Source organism: Protomyctophum bolini (assembly GCF_963924005.1).
Source record: "Protomyctophum bolini genome assembly, contig: SCAFFOLD_53, whole genome shotgun sequence".
Lineage (NCBI taxonomy): Eukaryota > Metazoa > Chordata > Actinopteri > Myctophiformes > Myctophidae > Protomyctophum > Protomyctophum bolini.
In genome coordinates, this window is record NW_027666051.1 from 134,257 (window position 1) to 150,411 (window position 16,155).

Here is a 16,155-nt window from a genome sequence, read left to right on the forward strand (position 1 = left end):
CACACACACACACACACACACACACACACACACACACACACACCCACACTAACCTGCTCTTCTCTACTGTTAATGACCACCAGATCAGCTCCTAGACTCTGACACTCGTCTCTACCTTCCTGCCATGTTTTCCCTCCAGTAGTTATGTAGTAACAGCTGCATCCAAACTTCTTCCATCCTCTGGGGCACGGCCTGTCTACAAACATCAAACAGGAGATTTACTTCAGTACATTTCCAATGTACTGAAAATCTATTATAACACACATAACACATAATAATAATAGTATTCAGAGATGTAGTGGAGTGGAGGGTAGAACTATTCATCTACTTTATCAATGGTGTTTTCTACTCCCTATACATTTACTCAAGTAAACATTCCTGGTATTTTTTACTTCAGATAAGTATTTCAAGTTTGCCGATGGGCCTACTTTATACTTCTACACTTCACTACTTCTACAAATATTGTAGTTAGTTTTGACTCCACTACTATTATTTTATTTATACCATTTTAATGTATTTTGTATCTTCTCTCACCTGCTATCTGTGTCTTCAGCTGGTTTACTTCACTTTGAAGCTGGTCCTTCTCCCGGTTCAGTTTGCTGTAGTCTGTTGTTGTTGCAAATATTGTAGTTAGTTTGGACTCCACTACATTTATGTATTTATTTTATTTATACCATTTTAATTTATTCTGTATCTTCTCTCACCTGCTATCTGTGTCTTCAGCTGGTTTACTTCACTTTGAAGCTGGTCCTTCTCCTGCGTCAGGTTGTTGTTCAGGATATGTATCTGGGTAAACTCCAGGGTCAGGGTATCGTTGCGGGTGTCGTTGGTCATGCTGTTACTGCAGGGTGAACGATCTGCAAGGACAGAAATGGATGATACAGACAGTTATTGCTACTGTTCATGATGAGGTCAAGCATCTGCGTGGACATTTTTATTTGAGAAGAAGAAAAAACTCAATGTTGTTGTTATTATTTACGTGCATTAAATTGTCAACACTAGGCCTACTTTATTCATCATCTGTTGGGAATTGTTTACATGAAACAGTCACCCGTGCGCCCAGTCCCAATGTTTGTAAACAAATAATTACACACACACACACACACAAAAATAAACTTAAATGAAAAACAAAAACAAAAAATGTTACAAGTTCTGGGTTAATACTGTGGTGGCCTTAATACTTGTCGCATTTACAAAAATGTCAGGCAACAAACTCCCTGAGTGAGTAATGTGGTAGTTTAGTGAATACCGTATATACTCACAGTGCACACCCTGGGCTATGATCACACCCATTATAAGACACAGAATCCCCAGACACACAGCAACACCCACAACAACTCTGAAAGGCCTTCTCCCTGTTAAGACAAAAACACGATCAGAGTAAATGCTGTTAGCTAAACCCAACCGGACCAAAGCACTTTGAAATGACTTTTGAAAATCACTTCTATAACTGTCCTCGGCCTCAACTCTCCTCTGTCTCACATTCTTTGTCAAGACTGGAAAAGCATAAATATATGTAGACATCTTTCAAGGATGAGAGGCTTGAACTATTGACAAGTTAATAAATGGTAACTATCTTGATTATTACTCTCAGAGTCCTTGATTGGTTTAATTAAAATGGCACTTATCATGATTGTTTGTAAATTATGTACTTAGTTAATTCAGTCAGAGAACTCACAAATAGACATAAGATGTAATGTGAGCGTAAATGCTATTTTAGCTTGGCATTCGGGCTTTGCTAGTCTCTCTCTCTCTCTCTCTTGCACACACACACACACACACACACACACACACACACACACAACACACACATGCACACGCACACACATGCGCACACACAAACATATACTGTGGGAGAAGGAGGGAGGGAGATCAGATAAAATCTTTTAACCTATGGTTTAACCCTCTAAGACCCGCATTAATTTCTACTTGCAAAAAATATATTTCAACCTTACTACTACTTTGTACTACTAGGACTAAGACTAAAAAATATGTAAAAAAAAAATGCAAAATGTATAATAATTATATAATAATATAATAAATTAATAATTTACATTTGGGGGATATCTTTCACAATAATGAATAAAACATGTTCTAGACATTCTAATGATCACAAAAAAACATATATTACAATTATTTTACTTACTTTATTAGGGTTAAAGGTCAAAAGTCATAGGTTAAAAAAAACCCAGTCCAGAAACATTTAATTTGTGTGAATTTCAGCCTCTGTGGGGGGTATTTATATGCAAATATCATGACCAATGGCATTGAAATGGCATTGCAAAGAACATCACTGATGACGTTTAGGTGAAAAAAGAACAGCAAAAAATAATCATACTATAATTCAGTCAATGTCTGTCTGTCTGTCAGAAACACTGCCATATCTGCTCATTGCCTGCACCAATCACTCCCACTTTTCACACAGGCATTGACCATATGAATATGGAGGTCTTATTAACGAAGCCCTTTTTTCGATTTGACACATTAATGATTAATAATGAATTTATTAGTGAATTAACCTCGCACCCTCACACACCTCCGCCCCTTAGCGACACCTGCATCACAGCTAGGCCACCGTTCTCTACCGTTACCTGCACTGGCATGCTTCCTCTAGCTACCGCCGCAACACAACAAAGAGTGCCCTATACAATTTGGCGCCGCGTGTGTGTGTGTGTTGCATCCTTTGGCCGTCTTCTCCTATACTAAACCACACCGTTTGCACACATCTCACCATGCACAACACCAACAGCTAGCCTGTCCACACCTCAACCACTACTTTGCATTCATATTCATGTCATATTTACAGTACAATACCCATTTATATGAAATAATAATCCAACCGCACCCAGGGCACAGTACTGAACAACTCATCTCCCCGCAAATCACGTGTCACCAGTGTCACCAGTGAAATGCATGTTGGGACGGACACAGATTAACACTGGGACACAGTTTCCGGCGCAACATCCCCCTTGCATTCTCCAACGCACTTCCCCTTTTTCACACCGCCCCCAGTCAGGCATCAGACCCACACGAGGAAAACAACTCGGACCCATAGTACAGCTATACTCTTGCGTCAGTCGACATAACTTCTTCTTTGGGGAAGCATCGCGGCCGGGTTGCGTGGCACAGGCACCTGAAAGCTCCGACAGTTGGACGGATGGCATGTTAACGTGAACACACACACACACACACACACACGAACACTGTTTCGAGACCACACTGTCCGCCCCCTCCTCAACCACCTCCTTCGCCACATGGGCTACATGCACGCTGAAAGCCTTGACACTGACAACGACAGGTTACAGCCCTGCGCGCACACAGCGTGGCTACGTGACACAACTGAACAGCACGATCACAACGGAATGCTTTATATCTGTCGGGGGTCTCGGGGTGGCCAAATGGAGACGTTTGGGGAAGACAGATCCCGTGCCGTCGGAAAGAACACAATGACAAAATGCATACAGATACAGATGCAATGACAACGACACGTTCCTATAAATCACACAAAACATCAAATTCTTATCCTGATTATATAAAGAACAAACTATACAACTTGCTTTGAAGGCCAAAAAGCCAACCTCCGCGTTCACCGTTTTAATAGCTTATATCTCCATGGGCAGCAGACGGTGAGCGGTTAGGGACCGTCTACAAAGTGCAACACCGAACTTGAAAATATTCAATAACTTCCATTTATAGGCAGAATATCACCACCATATTTACATCACACATCAATGGTGTACTTATGATTGTACTTACAGCATTTATTTAGCCTATACTTTTGTGCCCAACCCAACTTCCCAAGACCGTCTGTAAACAATTCCCCCCCTATCAGTAATGTGATCTATTACATCGCACACTGAACATGATTTGCTGTTCATATATTCAGAACGGGTAAGGACTAGTAGTAATAATAATTAAGTAATTAATTAAAATATAACTTGTTGCTATAAAGCAACGCTGGGTCTTAGAGGGCTTTTAAAAGGTTTAACCCTCTATAAGACCCAGCGTTGCTTTTTAGCAACAATTTTAATTTAATTAATTACTAAATTATATAATTTTTTTCTGTTCTTTTTTCACCTAAACGTCATCAGTGATGTTCATTGCAATGCCATTTCAATGCCATTGGTCATGATATTTACATATAAACACCCCCCACAGAGGCTGACATTCACACAAATAATAAATGTCTGGACTCTGTGCAATTTTGACCTTTGACTTTTGACCTTTACCCTAATAAAAGTAGGTAAAATAATTGTAATATATGTTTTTTTGTGATCATTAGAATGTCTAGAACATGTTTTATTCATTATTGTGAAAGATATCCCCCAAATGTAAATTATTAATTTATATAATTATTATAACATTTTCATCATTTTTTATTTTTTGTAGTCTTAGTCCTAGTAGTACAAAGTAGTAGTAAGGTTGAAATCTATTTTTTGCAAGTAGAAATGAATGCGGGTGTTAGAGGGTTAAACGTGTTTGTATTGGTGATTTTTAGTCTTAGTAGGCTAATATCTCTTACCAGACTTCTTCTTGGTCCGTAGATCTCCATAGACGGCATCGACTATCTTGTGCCGATCAAGACTCTCATAATGTCCTTCTTCAGACATTTCTACATCAGTTTCTTTTTTTTTTTTTTTCTTTTTCTTTTTTCTCTCTACATCAGTTCTTCTTGCAGTGACGGTGGTTTCATTCTCGTAATCTGGACCGTCTTGGTCTCCATCTTGGACCTCAATGTTTTCAGAATGCCTCGCTACAGCCATTTGCCGTTATGACTTCAATTCTTCCTGCAGGTTTTTGACAACACACTGAGTTCCTATATACTATCTTCACTACCCTAAACGATGACAGCACTGTTATTTTGACAGCTGGTTTGACAGACAGGTAGTGTGTGCCGGCTGGGTGGTGTGTGACAATCCGGTTGAAGTATATACCTTTGGTACGGCGGTGGCGGTCGACGGGCCCCGGAGAACAATAACGCGACACGAGACAGTATCACGCTAAAGGTTCACAAAGTTTATTACAAGCACACAGGAAATATATAGAGCTGGATCCTAATGACGTGACACAACACTTGCAACATAACAACCGCTAACTGCAGCAAGCTGACCTTCCTGTCTGAGATGTCTCCAGCAATAAGTTGAAGCAATAAGTTGAAGCAATAAGTTAACTGAAGCAATAAGTTGAAGCAATAAGTTGAAGTTTCCCTTCAACTTATTGTTTATGCTATCCACAACTTTTGAAGTATAGAATTTTGTTTTCCAAATGAGCATAATAACATAACGTGTTCTGATTGTGAATCCGACTTTAAAAACTCACCAAACCTTATTAGACAATCAACTATAATAGTCTACTGAAATAGCCCGCGGAAAAAAAGGCCCGCGAAATTCTAGTTAATTTAACCACACAGTCACTCACATAAATGGACTGAATTACAGAAAAAACATGTCAAATGTCTCACTGTGTTTGTCCAGCTGCCCTCAGTCCTGGTCAGACCAATCCATGATACAAATCCCAGTCCTCTGATGAATACCTGATTATTTGTACATGTTTGAATCATCATTAATTCTATTTAATACACTTCACTATAATGATCGACACACACACGCACGCACGCACACACGCACACACACACACACACACACACACACACACACACACACACACACACACACACACACACACACACACACACACACACACACACACACACACGTATGGTGACATATTGACCATGCAGAGCACGAGTGACGACAGTAGACAAAATGAGGACGTTTGAAAACTATATACAAACACACTTTTCAGCAAATTACACTCATTTAAATGTTTGACCTATAATGTGAGTCCAGAGCACATGAAGTTTCAGTGGTAAAAAATACATTTGAATCATTGATGATTGTTGTAATCCAATCGCCCATGGCTGTGTACTTGTATACGTGGATACACAATGTACTGTATTGTGTATACTGCCAGAACTGTATAGCATACAAGGTCAGCTTGCTGCAGTTATAGCGGTTGTTATGTCGCAAGTGTTGTGTCACATCATTAGGATCCATGGCAGGTCTATTTCCTGTGTGTGTGTGTAATAAACTTTGTGAACCTTTTAGCGCGATACTGTCTCGTGTCGCGTTATTGTTCTCCCGGGCCCGTCGACCGCCGCTGTCGCCGTCCCAAAGGTATACTTCAACCGGATTGTCACACACGACACCACCCAGCCGGCACACACACACACACACACACCACCTGTCTGTCAAAACCAGACGAGGGTCCAGTACTATAGAGTTTTACAACAACGATGATTAAAGGTCACATGTTATTATAAATAAATACATACAATAAATGCTATATCCTCTATGAATACATCTGAATAGATTAAACAAATTAGGGGTGACTTGACACATCGAGCACATAATAGTGCGTCTCGTAAGTCAGCATTTCGATGTAGCTTATAGTGATGTGACAACATGTAGCCTACATTTAAAAAAAAAAAGAAAAGACAAACCACATTTTAACATAAGGGGAAGAGATAAAGTGTTAGTCATAGTCCCCCCCGGCCCCCACACACACACTCACAAAAACACACACGCACTCACAAAAACTTGCACGCACGTGCACACACACACGCACGCGCACACACACACACACACACACACACACACACACACACACACACACACACACACACACATTGCAAAGGCGCCACAGCCAGAGCCATAACCTACATGACGCATGCACTTTGAGTGACTCTAGTTCTGCAGTTCTACTTGCATTCAGAGCAGCCAACCAAACACTCCGCACAATGTGCTTAACTGAGGAGATATCAGCTCTCGAAGTATTAGGTTTTATCAGCCCAATTAAGGCATATTACGGTACATTGTGACGGGCGAAACATCCCATGTGGCCACAAGTTCTGACTGACTTGAATGCGCCCGTGTGTGGAGCTTTTAGCCTTTACTGCTCTGAGCCCTGAATGCGTTGCCTCTTCACAGAATGTGACTCTGTCTGTATGTGGGCCCTTTTTTTAGGCTCAGCCACAGACATTCAGGGTCAGGCGATTGGACAGTATGGGTGTTGTGGAGTCTGTCAGGTCTCACCTCAGGGGGAGGGGCGAGTTACCATGACAACCAGGCACGCCCATGGCCGGGTCATAGACTCAGTGTATTATCCCAGAGCAATTCTAAATCAGCTGCGCCTCATTCCGGCCGCCGCCCTGGTTAGCAATTAAGGACAGCCGCAGCCTGTCAGCCGCGCCCTTTATAAACAGCCTGCGCACCTAGCAGTATCAGATCCCTGCTACACACAGACGCTCGCGCAGCATATGCCGTCCACTCGGCGTTGGATGGTAAGTCCACACTCCTCTCACGTATGGACTATGTTTATTGTTTGATTGTTTGTATCACCACTCAATTGCTCTTTTATATTCTCACATCACCAGGCTTGTAGGAGTGGGGCTGGAAGCACACGCAGGAGCGTGTGCCCCCCATAGACAAGTATACACGGAGAGCCGCATGCATACTGGAGACCCACCTGGCTCGTACCGGGGACGAGTGCGGAAGACGGGACCCCCGTATGGAAACGGCAGCCCCACAGCTCCATAAGGTCGCAGTAAGACAAACCGTTCACTATCTATCACCCGTGTTATTAAGAAGAGGCACTCATAGTGGCAAATGAGCAGCTAAGGATAATAACGAAGATTGTGAATGAAGGAAGTCACCCTGTCGATGCTAAATGAAGACTGTGAATGAAGAGTGTCACCGTGGTGTTGTACACTGAAGATTGTTGAATGAAGATAACCCCGTAGAGACTAATGGAAGCTAGCAGGCTCTAGATAAAGTGTCACGTACACCCTGTGAAAGAAGACAGGCCCGTGTTATGTTTATTTCACCCTTGAAGAGACTTTAAGTTGGCTTGCGCCGCCAGGCCCGGTGAAAGAAGACCGTTAGAAACTAGAGCGCTTACTTTGTGTTAACCCCCTGACTGCCGTTGTCGTACCGACACGGCCACCCAGTAGATAGAGAGAAATAAGAATATAAATGCTTGTGTATCTTCCTGTTGGCCGAGCCTAAGGGGCCCTCCGTACCATCCCCGCCCGGTACCATACCAAGTACTTTTACTCTAATTACTCACCACCCCGTATCCGAGTACTTCTACTCTAAAGTACTCTTCTGTGCCTTGTGGATAGAGAAAGATACGCACCCCCTTACCTACCTCCGGGGGAGCCTCCTGGCCTCCTCTGGAACCTGGAAAAGAAGAAGAGAAAGAGTTATACAAAGGTCCAGTTGGTAGACTGCCTAGACCGGGTGTCTCAGGCCCCAACTTTGTACTTACCTTGTGCTCTGACCGTATGCTAACATCCCCTCTCATCCTCTGCAGTGACGACTCCCGCCTCGGAGCCGGGACCTCATGCAAAGAATATTACTGTCTGAGTTCTGTTTGTGAAAACTGACTTTGTTCGAACCTGTTGGAGAAATAAAGCAAGGGGCGCCATCGTGTGTCTAACCCCTGAAACTGCACTCTGAGTTGTATTTCCCACCCGACCTCCCACATATGGTGGAGAATGTGGGTATTCATCTGATCTCAACCACCGCCTAAACATGGCCAGCCCCGAATTGGCCGCCCTTCTCCGAAGTCAGACTGAACTACAGAACGCTGTGCGTGAAGTTGTCCGCAGGCTAGACCGACACGGTGATGTCCTTAGGACCCCCAACGCCGTCCTCTCCAAGCAGACCCCCGAGGATGACATCGAGGCGTACCTCGAACTCTTCGAACGCACCGCCGACCGCGAGCAGTGGCCCGCCGCCGACTGGGCCGGCATACTGGCGCCCTACCTCTCGGGAGAGGCTCAACGCGCATGTCGGGACCTTCCCGCCAGAGACGCTCGAGACTACGAGACGCTGAAGGCCGCCATCTTGTCCACCCTCGGCTACAGCCTGCCCGCCCGGGCCCAGCGGTACCACATGTGGGCCTATCAGCAGGCCCAGCCCCCTCGCGCTCAGGTCGCCGACCTCTACCGCCTGACGCAGAGCTGGCTGACCACGGGCGGAGAGACCCCGTGGATTGAGAGATTAGTCATAGACCGGTGTGTCCGTGCCCTGCCATCCGACGCCAAGAAATATGTTGCCCGAGTCAGCCCCACATCCGTGGACGCCCTGATCGCCCTCCTGGAGAACCACCACGTCTGCTCGGATATGCTCCGCCAGACCAAGAGCGACGCCGTCCCCAAGACAGACGACCGCCGAGACCGACGCCGACCAGCCCCGCCGACCCCGCCGGCCCCGGTCCGGCCCCGTGCCTCCGGCCCCCCCGACCGCAGCCCGCGGATCCGCAGGTGCTACGTCTGTAATCGGGAGGACCACCTGTCCTGGGCCTGCCCAGAGCGGCCCCCCGGCCCCGATGTCTCCATGCCCTCCGCGGACAGCATGAGAGGGCCCCGCCCCTGCCTCCACACCGGAAGTGAGAGCCGACGACAGACCACCCTCCCCGCCCGGGTTGATGGGACCGACACCCATGCCTTGCTGGACTCAGGCAGCGTGGTGACGCTGGTCCGGGGTGACCTCGCCTCCGCCACCAATGGACCCACCATCCCGGTCACGTGTGTCCACGGAGATGTCCGGCGGTACCCCGTCGCCCACGTGACCGTACAGACCCCCCGTGGCTCCGCGTTGGTCGCCGCCGGAGTGGTCCCCGAACTCCCCGTCCCCCTCTTGATCGGAACGGACTGTCCGCTGTTCGAGAAATACTGGAACCCGGGACGACGAGGGCCCCCCAGGACGCGGCGCCGCCGACGCCGCCGAAGTAGCGTACCCCTCGTCGCCTGCCCCGCCCTCCGCGAAGACGGGACCTCGTCCACCAGCAGCGGCCGAGGAAGTCCCCAGCCAGAACCCGGGCCGGAAGAAGCGGAGGCCTCCGACGCAGACGACACGCCGGCCCTCGGTGAAGACCCCTTCCTAGAGTTCCCCAGAATAGACGCGCCGCCCCCCCGGCGGCAAGGATCGTTCGCCACCGCTCAGTGGGCCGACCCCAACCTGGCTGGCGCCAGGCGGAACGTCGTGGCCGTCGACGGGAAGCTGAACCCGGGGGTGAGTGAGAAACCTTTCCCACACTTCTTCGTCCAACACGACTTGCTGTACCGCGCTTGCAAGGACCCCGCTGGGGAGGTCGTCGAACAATTACTCGTCCCCAAACCGTATGTGTCCCGAGTAATGTATCTCGCCCACTCCCACCAGTTAGGGGCCCACCTGGCCGTACAAAAGACTTACGACCGGGTCGCCGCCCGCTTCTATTGGCCAGGCGTTAAGAAGGCCATTGAGGAGTTTTGCCGCTCCTGTGCCGAGTGTCAGCTAACCGCCCCCCGCGGCGTGCCCCATAGCCCCCTAATTCCAATGCCAATTATCGATGTACCGTTCTCCCGTATCGCCATGGATATTGTCGGACCCCTCCCTAAGTCCGCCCGGGGCCACCGGTACATCCTAGTCATCATGGATTATGCGACGCGCTATCCGGAGGCCATCCCCCTCCGCACCGCCAACGCCCGGGCCATCGCCCACGAGCTGCTGATGCTATTCAGCCACGTCGGCATAGCGGACGAAATCCTGACCGACCAGGGCACGTGCTTCATGTCCAGAGTCCTAGCATCCCTGTATAAATGGCTGAAGGTCAAGCGTATACGGACCTCCGCCTACCACCCTGAGACGGATGGTTTGGTCGAACGGTTCAACCAAACGCTAAAGAAAATGTTAAAACGCGTCACGGAAGAGGACGCCAAAGACTGGGACCGCCTCATCCCGTTTGTACTCTTCGCCATTCGCGAAGTACCCCAAGCGTCAACCGGGTTTTCGCCCTTTGAGCTCCTGTACGGGAGGAAACCGCGTGGCCTCCTCGACCTGGCTAAAGAAGCCTGGGAGAGCCAGCCGTCCCCCCTCCGCAGCGTCATCGAACACGTCGACGCGCTCCAGGAGCGCGCCAAACGCATCTGGCCCATCGTAAGAGAGCACATGGCCGCAGCCCAGACGGCCCAGGCGCGCACCTACAATAAGGGTGCCAAGATCCGAGAGTTCGCCCCCGGCGATAAAGTGCTGGTGTTGGTCCCCACCAGCGAATGTAAGTTCCTGGCCCGATGGAAGGGCCCATATGAAGTCGTAGAGAGGAAAGGAGACGTGAACTACCGGGTGAGTCAGCCAGGTAGAAGACGCGGACACCAGATCTACCACGTGAACATACTGAAACGGTGGCATACGCCGGAGGAAGTGCCCCTACCCGCTTTAGTAACCTTTGTCTCCCCGCAGGCCCCGGCCGTGGCCCTTGGTGAGGATCTGACGCCCCAGCAGACACAGGACTTGCGGGAGCTACTCGATCGGAACCGCGACGTATTCTCAGAGTTACCGGGCCACACCTCCGTGCTAAAGCATGACATCGACACCCCTAACGGCCAGGTAGTGAGACTACGGCCGTACCGGATCCCGGAGGCACGAAGGAAGGCAATCAGAGAAGAGGTCCAGAAGATGCTCGAGCTGGGGGTCATCGAGGAGTCCCACAGTGCCTGGTCGAGCCCGATCGTGATTGTCCCCAAACCCGACGGCACACTCCGCTTCTGCAATGATTTCCGGAAGTTAAATGAGATCTCCGTGTTCGACGCGTATCCCATGGCCCGCGTCGATGAGCTGATTGACCGGCTGGGGCCCGCCCGGTTCATCAGTACCCTCGACCTGACTAAAGGGTACTGGCAGGTTCCCCTCACGGAGAGAGCCAAGCAGAAGACGGCCTTCATCACTCCCGATGGACTCTTCCAGTACCGAGTGATGCCCTTCGGAGTACACGGGGCCCCCGCCACGTTCCAACGGCTGATGGACCGGATACTGCGACCCCACCAGGCCTTCGCGGCGGCCTACCTGGACGATGTAATCATCCACAGCGCCACCTGGGGACAGCACCTGGAGCGGGTCGACACAGTCCTAGCCACCCTACGGGCGGCCGGCCTGACCGCCAACGCAAAGAAGTGCCGCATTGGTTGGACCGAGACGGACTACCTCGGCTACACCATCGGCCGAGGGTGCATCCGACCACAGACGAGGAAGGTGGAGAAGATCCAGACCTGGCCACGCCCGGTGACCAAGAAGCAGGTCAAGTCCTTCCTCGGCCTGATCGCCTATTACCAGAAGTTCGTCCAGAACTTCGCCACGATCGCGGCCCCCCTCCACGACTTGACCAAGAAGAACCTTCCCCACCACGTCCAGTGGACGGACGAGGCGGACGAAGCCTTCCGCACGTTGAAGACCGCCCTGTGCAGCGAGCCGGTGCTCGTGGCGCCGGACTTCACAAGGCCCTTCATCCTCGCCACGGATGCGTCCAACACCGGGGTCGGCGCTGTCCTGTCCCAGCCGCTAGACGGAGATGAGCATCCCGTACTGTACATCAGCAGGAAGCTGCTGAAGCACGAGCGTAACTACTCCACTGTCGAGAAGGAGTGCCTGGCCGTGAAATGGGCCATCCATCACCTCCGGTACTACTTATGGGGCAGACAGTTCACCCTCGTGACCGACCACGCGCCACTCAAGTGGATGGCGGCGAACAAAGACCGCAACGACCGTGTCACCCGCTGGTTCGTCGAGCTCCAGAGCTACAAGTTCGAGATAGAGCACCGGCCCGGGACCAAGATGAAACACGCGGACGCGCTCTCAAGACTGTACGAAGACGAGGGAAGTAGTCAAGCTCCTTGCGGTAGCAAGAAACTTAGGGGGGGAGTGTGTGGAGTCTGTCAGGTCTCACCTCAGGGGGAGGGGCGAGTTACCATGACAACCAGGCACGCCCATGGCCGGGTCATAGACTCAGTGTATTATCCCAGAGCAATTCTAAATCAGCTGCGCCTCATTCCGGCCGCCGCCCTGGTTAGCAATTAAGGACAGCCGCAGCCTGTCAGCCGCGCCCTTTATAAACAGCCTGCGCACCTAGCAGTATCAGATCCCTGCTACACACAGACGCTCGCGCAGCATATGCCGTCCACTCGGCGTTGGATGGTAAGTCCACACTCCTCTCACGTATGGACTATGTTTATTGTTTGATTGTTTGTATCACCACTCAATTGCTCTTTTATATTCTCACATCACCAGGCTTGTAGGAGTGGGGCTGGAAGCACACGCAGGAGCGTGTGCCCCCCATAGACAAGTATACACGGAGAGCCGCATGCATACTGGAGACCCACCTGGCTCGTACCGGGGACGAGTGCGGAAGACGGGACCCCCGTATGGAAACGGCAGCCCCACAGCTCCATAAGGTCGCAGTAAGACAAACCGTTCACTATCTATCACCCGTGTTATTAAGAAGAGGCACTCATAGTGGCAAATGAGCAGCTAAGGATAATAACGAAGATTGTGAATGAAGGAAGTCACCCTGTCGATGCTAAATGAAGACTGTGAATGAAGAGTGTCACCGTGGTGTTGTACACTGAAGATTGTTGAATGAAGATAACCCCGTAGAGACTAATGGAAGCTAGCAGGCTCTAGATAAAGTGTCACGTACACCCTGTGAAAGAAGACAGGCCCGTGTTATGTTTATTTCACCCTTGAAGAGACTTTAAGTTGGCTTGCGCCGCCAGGCCCGGTGAAAGAAGACCGTTAGAAACTAGAGCGCTTACTTTGTGTTAACCCCCTGACTGCCGTTGTCGTACCGACACGGCCACCCAGTAGATAGAGAGAAATAAGAATATAAATGCTTGTGTATCTTCCTGTTGGCCGAGCCTAAGGGGCCCTCCGTACCATCCCCGCCCGGTACCATACCAAGTACTTTTACTCTAATTACTCACCACCCCGTATCCGAGTACTTCTACTCTAAAGTACTCTTCTGTGCCTTGTGGATAGAGAAAGATACGCACCCCCTTACCTACCTCCGGGGGAGCCTCCTGGCCTCCTCTGGAACCTGGAAAAGAAGAAGAGAAAGAGTTATACAAAGGTCCAGTTGGTAGACTGCCTAGACCGGGTGTCTCAGGCCCCAACTTTGTACTTACCTTGTGCTCTGACCGTATGCTAACATCCCCTCTCATCCTCTGCAGTGACGACTCCCGCCTCGGAGCCGGGACCTCATGCAAAGAATATTACTGTCTGAGTTCTGTTTGTGAAAACTGACTTTGTTCGAACCTGTTGGAGAAATAAAGCAAGGGGCGCCATCGTGTGTCTAACCCCTGAAACTGCACTCTGAGTTGTATTTCCCACCCGACCTCCCACAGTGTTCAGAGATGGAGCTCAGATCAGATGTGATATGTTAGGTCATCATTCAACAACGTGACACCCATCTCAAGTATTGTTTCAAATTGGGCCTATAACTGTGAGCAGCACTATGACTGATCTGTATAGCCTACAGCACTTAATTGTTCAGTAAATGATTATTTACTAAGTAGGTCAGTCAGACTCGTTTGTTGTCCCCGTCAGCTGAGAACGAGGGTGTCTATCCTTTGCACTAGACCCCTGCCTGGGAGATGGAATTATGTATGAGTATGAGCACCACACATAGTATACCTCCCAGATCTTACCGCACACGCACATCTTAGATACCCACGCCGTGCTACTCAAACGCTGAGTTTCCGTTGCCCGGGACCGATTTAACCCAGACAAAGGTTCTGACCAGATGTCCCTCTTTGCGTGGGACAGTCCCTCATTTCCAAGACTTCGACCCTAACCGTGTCCGTACATTGTGACTGGCAGGCAATAATTGCGTCAGTGTTCAAATGCCCCAATAGTTTAGTCCCCTAATAGTTGGCCTTCTGTTGTAAAGCTCTCTCATTGTCTCTTAACTGCAAAGGTGTGTTTTTAAGCCTGTATACAAAATAAAAAAATAAAGCATGATTTTGAAACAAAATGTGAGACGAGAAATGAACAGTTTGGATCTGGTCGCCCAAAGGGGAGTGCTCTAACTAACTATACTGTGTGACCCTGGCAGCTGTCTAGAGAACGGTCCATGTCGGTTGGATCAGGCTGTGTAACCGTTATAGTCATACAGTAAAGTACAGTATACTCCATCATAGATCAGTGTTTCTCAAACTGCAGAACTTGCATTGTATACTGTGACTCATGTCTGCCCCCTGCATGGTGAAACTTTGCATCGCCCCAAAGCTGTGTTATGAAAAAAGCAGGGCTATATAAAGAAGAGCCTCATGCCCAGAATGGACAGTCTGGTCTGCTGGCCATTCTGGGCAGATATGCCTGAAAACTATAATGATAACTATATGATTATAATATTATTCACCGTTGTCTTTGTCACATGGTTGTGCCATCCACTTTGTCCTATAGTTATAGTGCTGCGTGTGCGTGTGCGTGTGTGTGTGTGTGTGTGTTTGTGTGTGTGTGTGTGTGCCCAGCTAGCAAGTCATGGCGCGCTGCCTGCGGGAGGCGGTCGCCGCGCGCCGCCGATCGTGTCCTCCGCCGGGCGCGTCGCACGATGTGGCCGCGTCGTTCTTGATCAGCGTGTGCCGTGCGCGCCGACGCGCGTGTAGCCGGCGCCCCGCTTCTCTGCCGCGACTCGAACGTCAGCTACCGAAGGCAGCAGCAGGACAGCGTGGAGCTGTCTTATGACACCACCCCCCCCCCCCCCATATATATTGCGACCCCGCACCCCTCCTCCCCCATGCTCACCTCCCTCCCACATATTTATAGAAACATAATAAAGCAGCAAATGTATACTTAATTTTGTTTCTTTATTAGGAAAAAAAAAGGTTACAATGAAATAATTTAGGCACATAGAAAAAATATGTAAACAACCAAGTTTAGAATACAAGAAAACAGTCATACCATTCAAACACTTTAACCATCATTGTTGGCTCACGAGCTTGTAGATTTGCTATTTTTGAAAAATCGTGAAAATGTGGCCCAAACACAGTGAACGTTTTAACTAAAAACTGCAAGGATTTAGAAGACATTTTGTGGAATCAGTTCTCAAGTTTAATTTCTATAAAACACCAAGTCTATTCTGTGTGGAGTTAGTTATGTAGGCCCAGTAATGTTGCAAAAACAGTTACACAGCAATAAACAGAACACACAATCGAGATTCACCTTTTGAGCAAGAAATAGTGCAGCATACATTCAAGAGTCCATTTGGAAAACCCTATAGCGGTGGGTTTGAACCCTTTTCATGCCAAAGTTATTCAGCATTTGAGCCACGGACCACCGT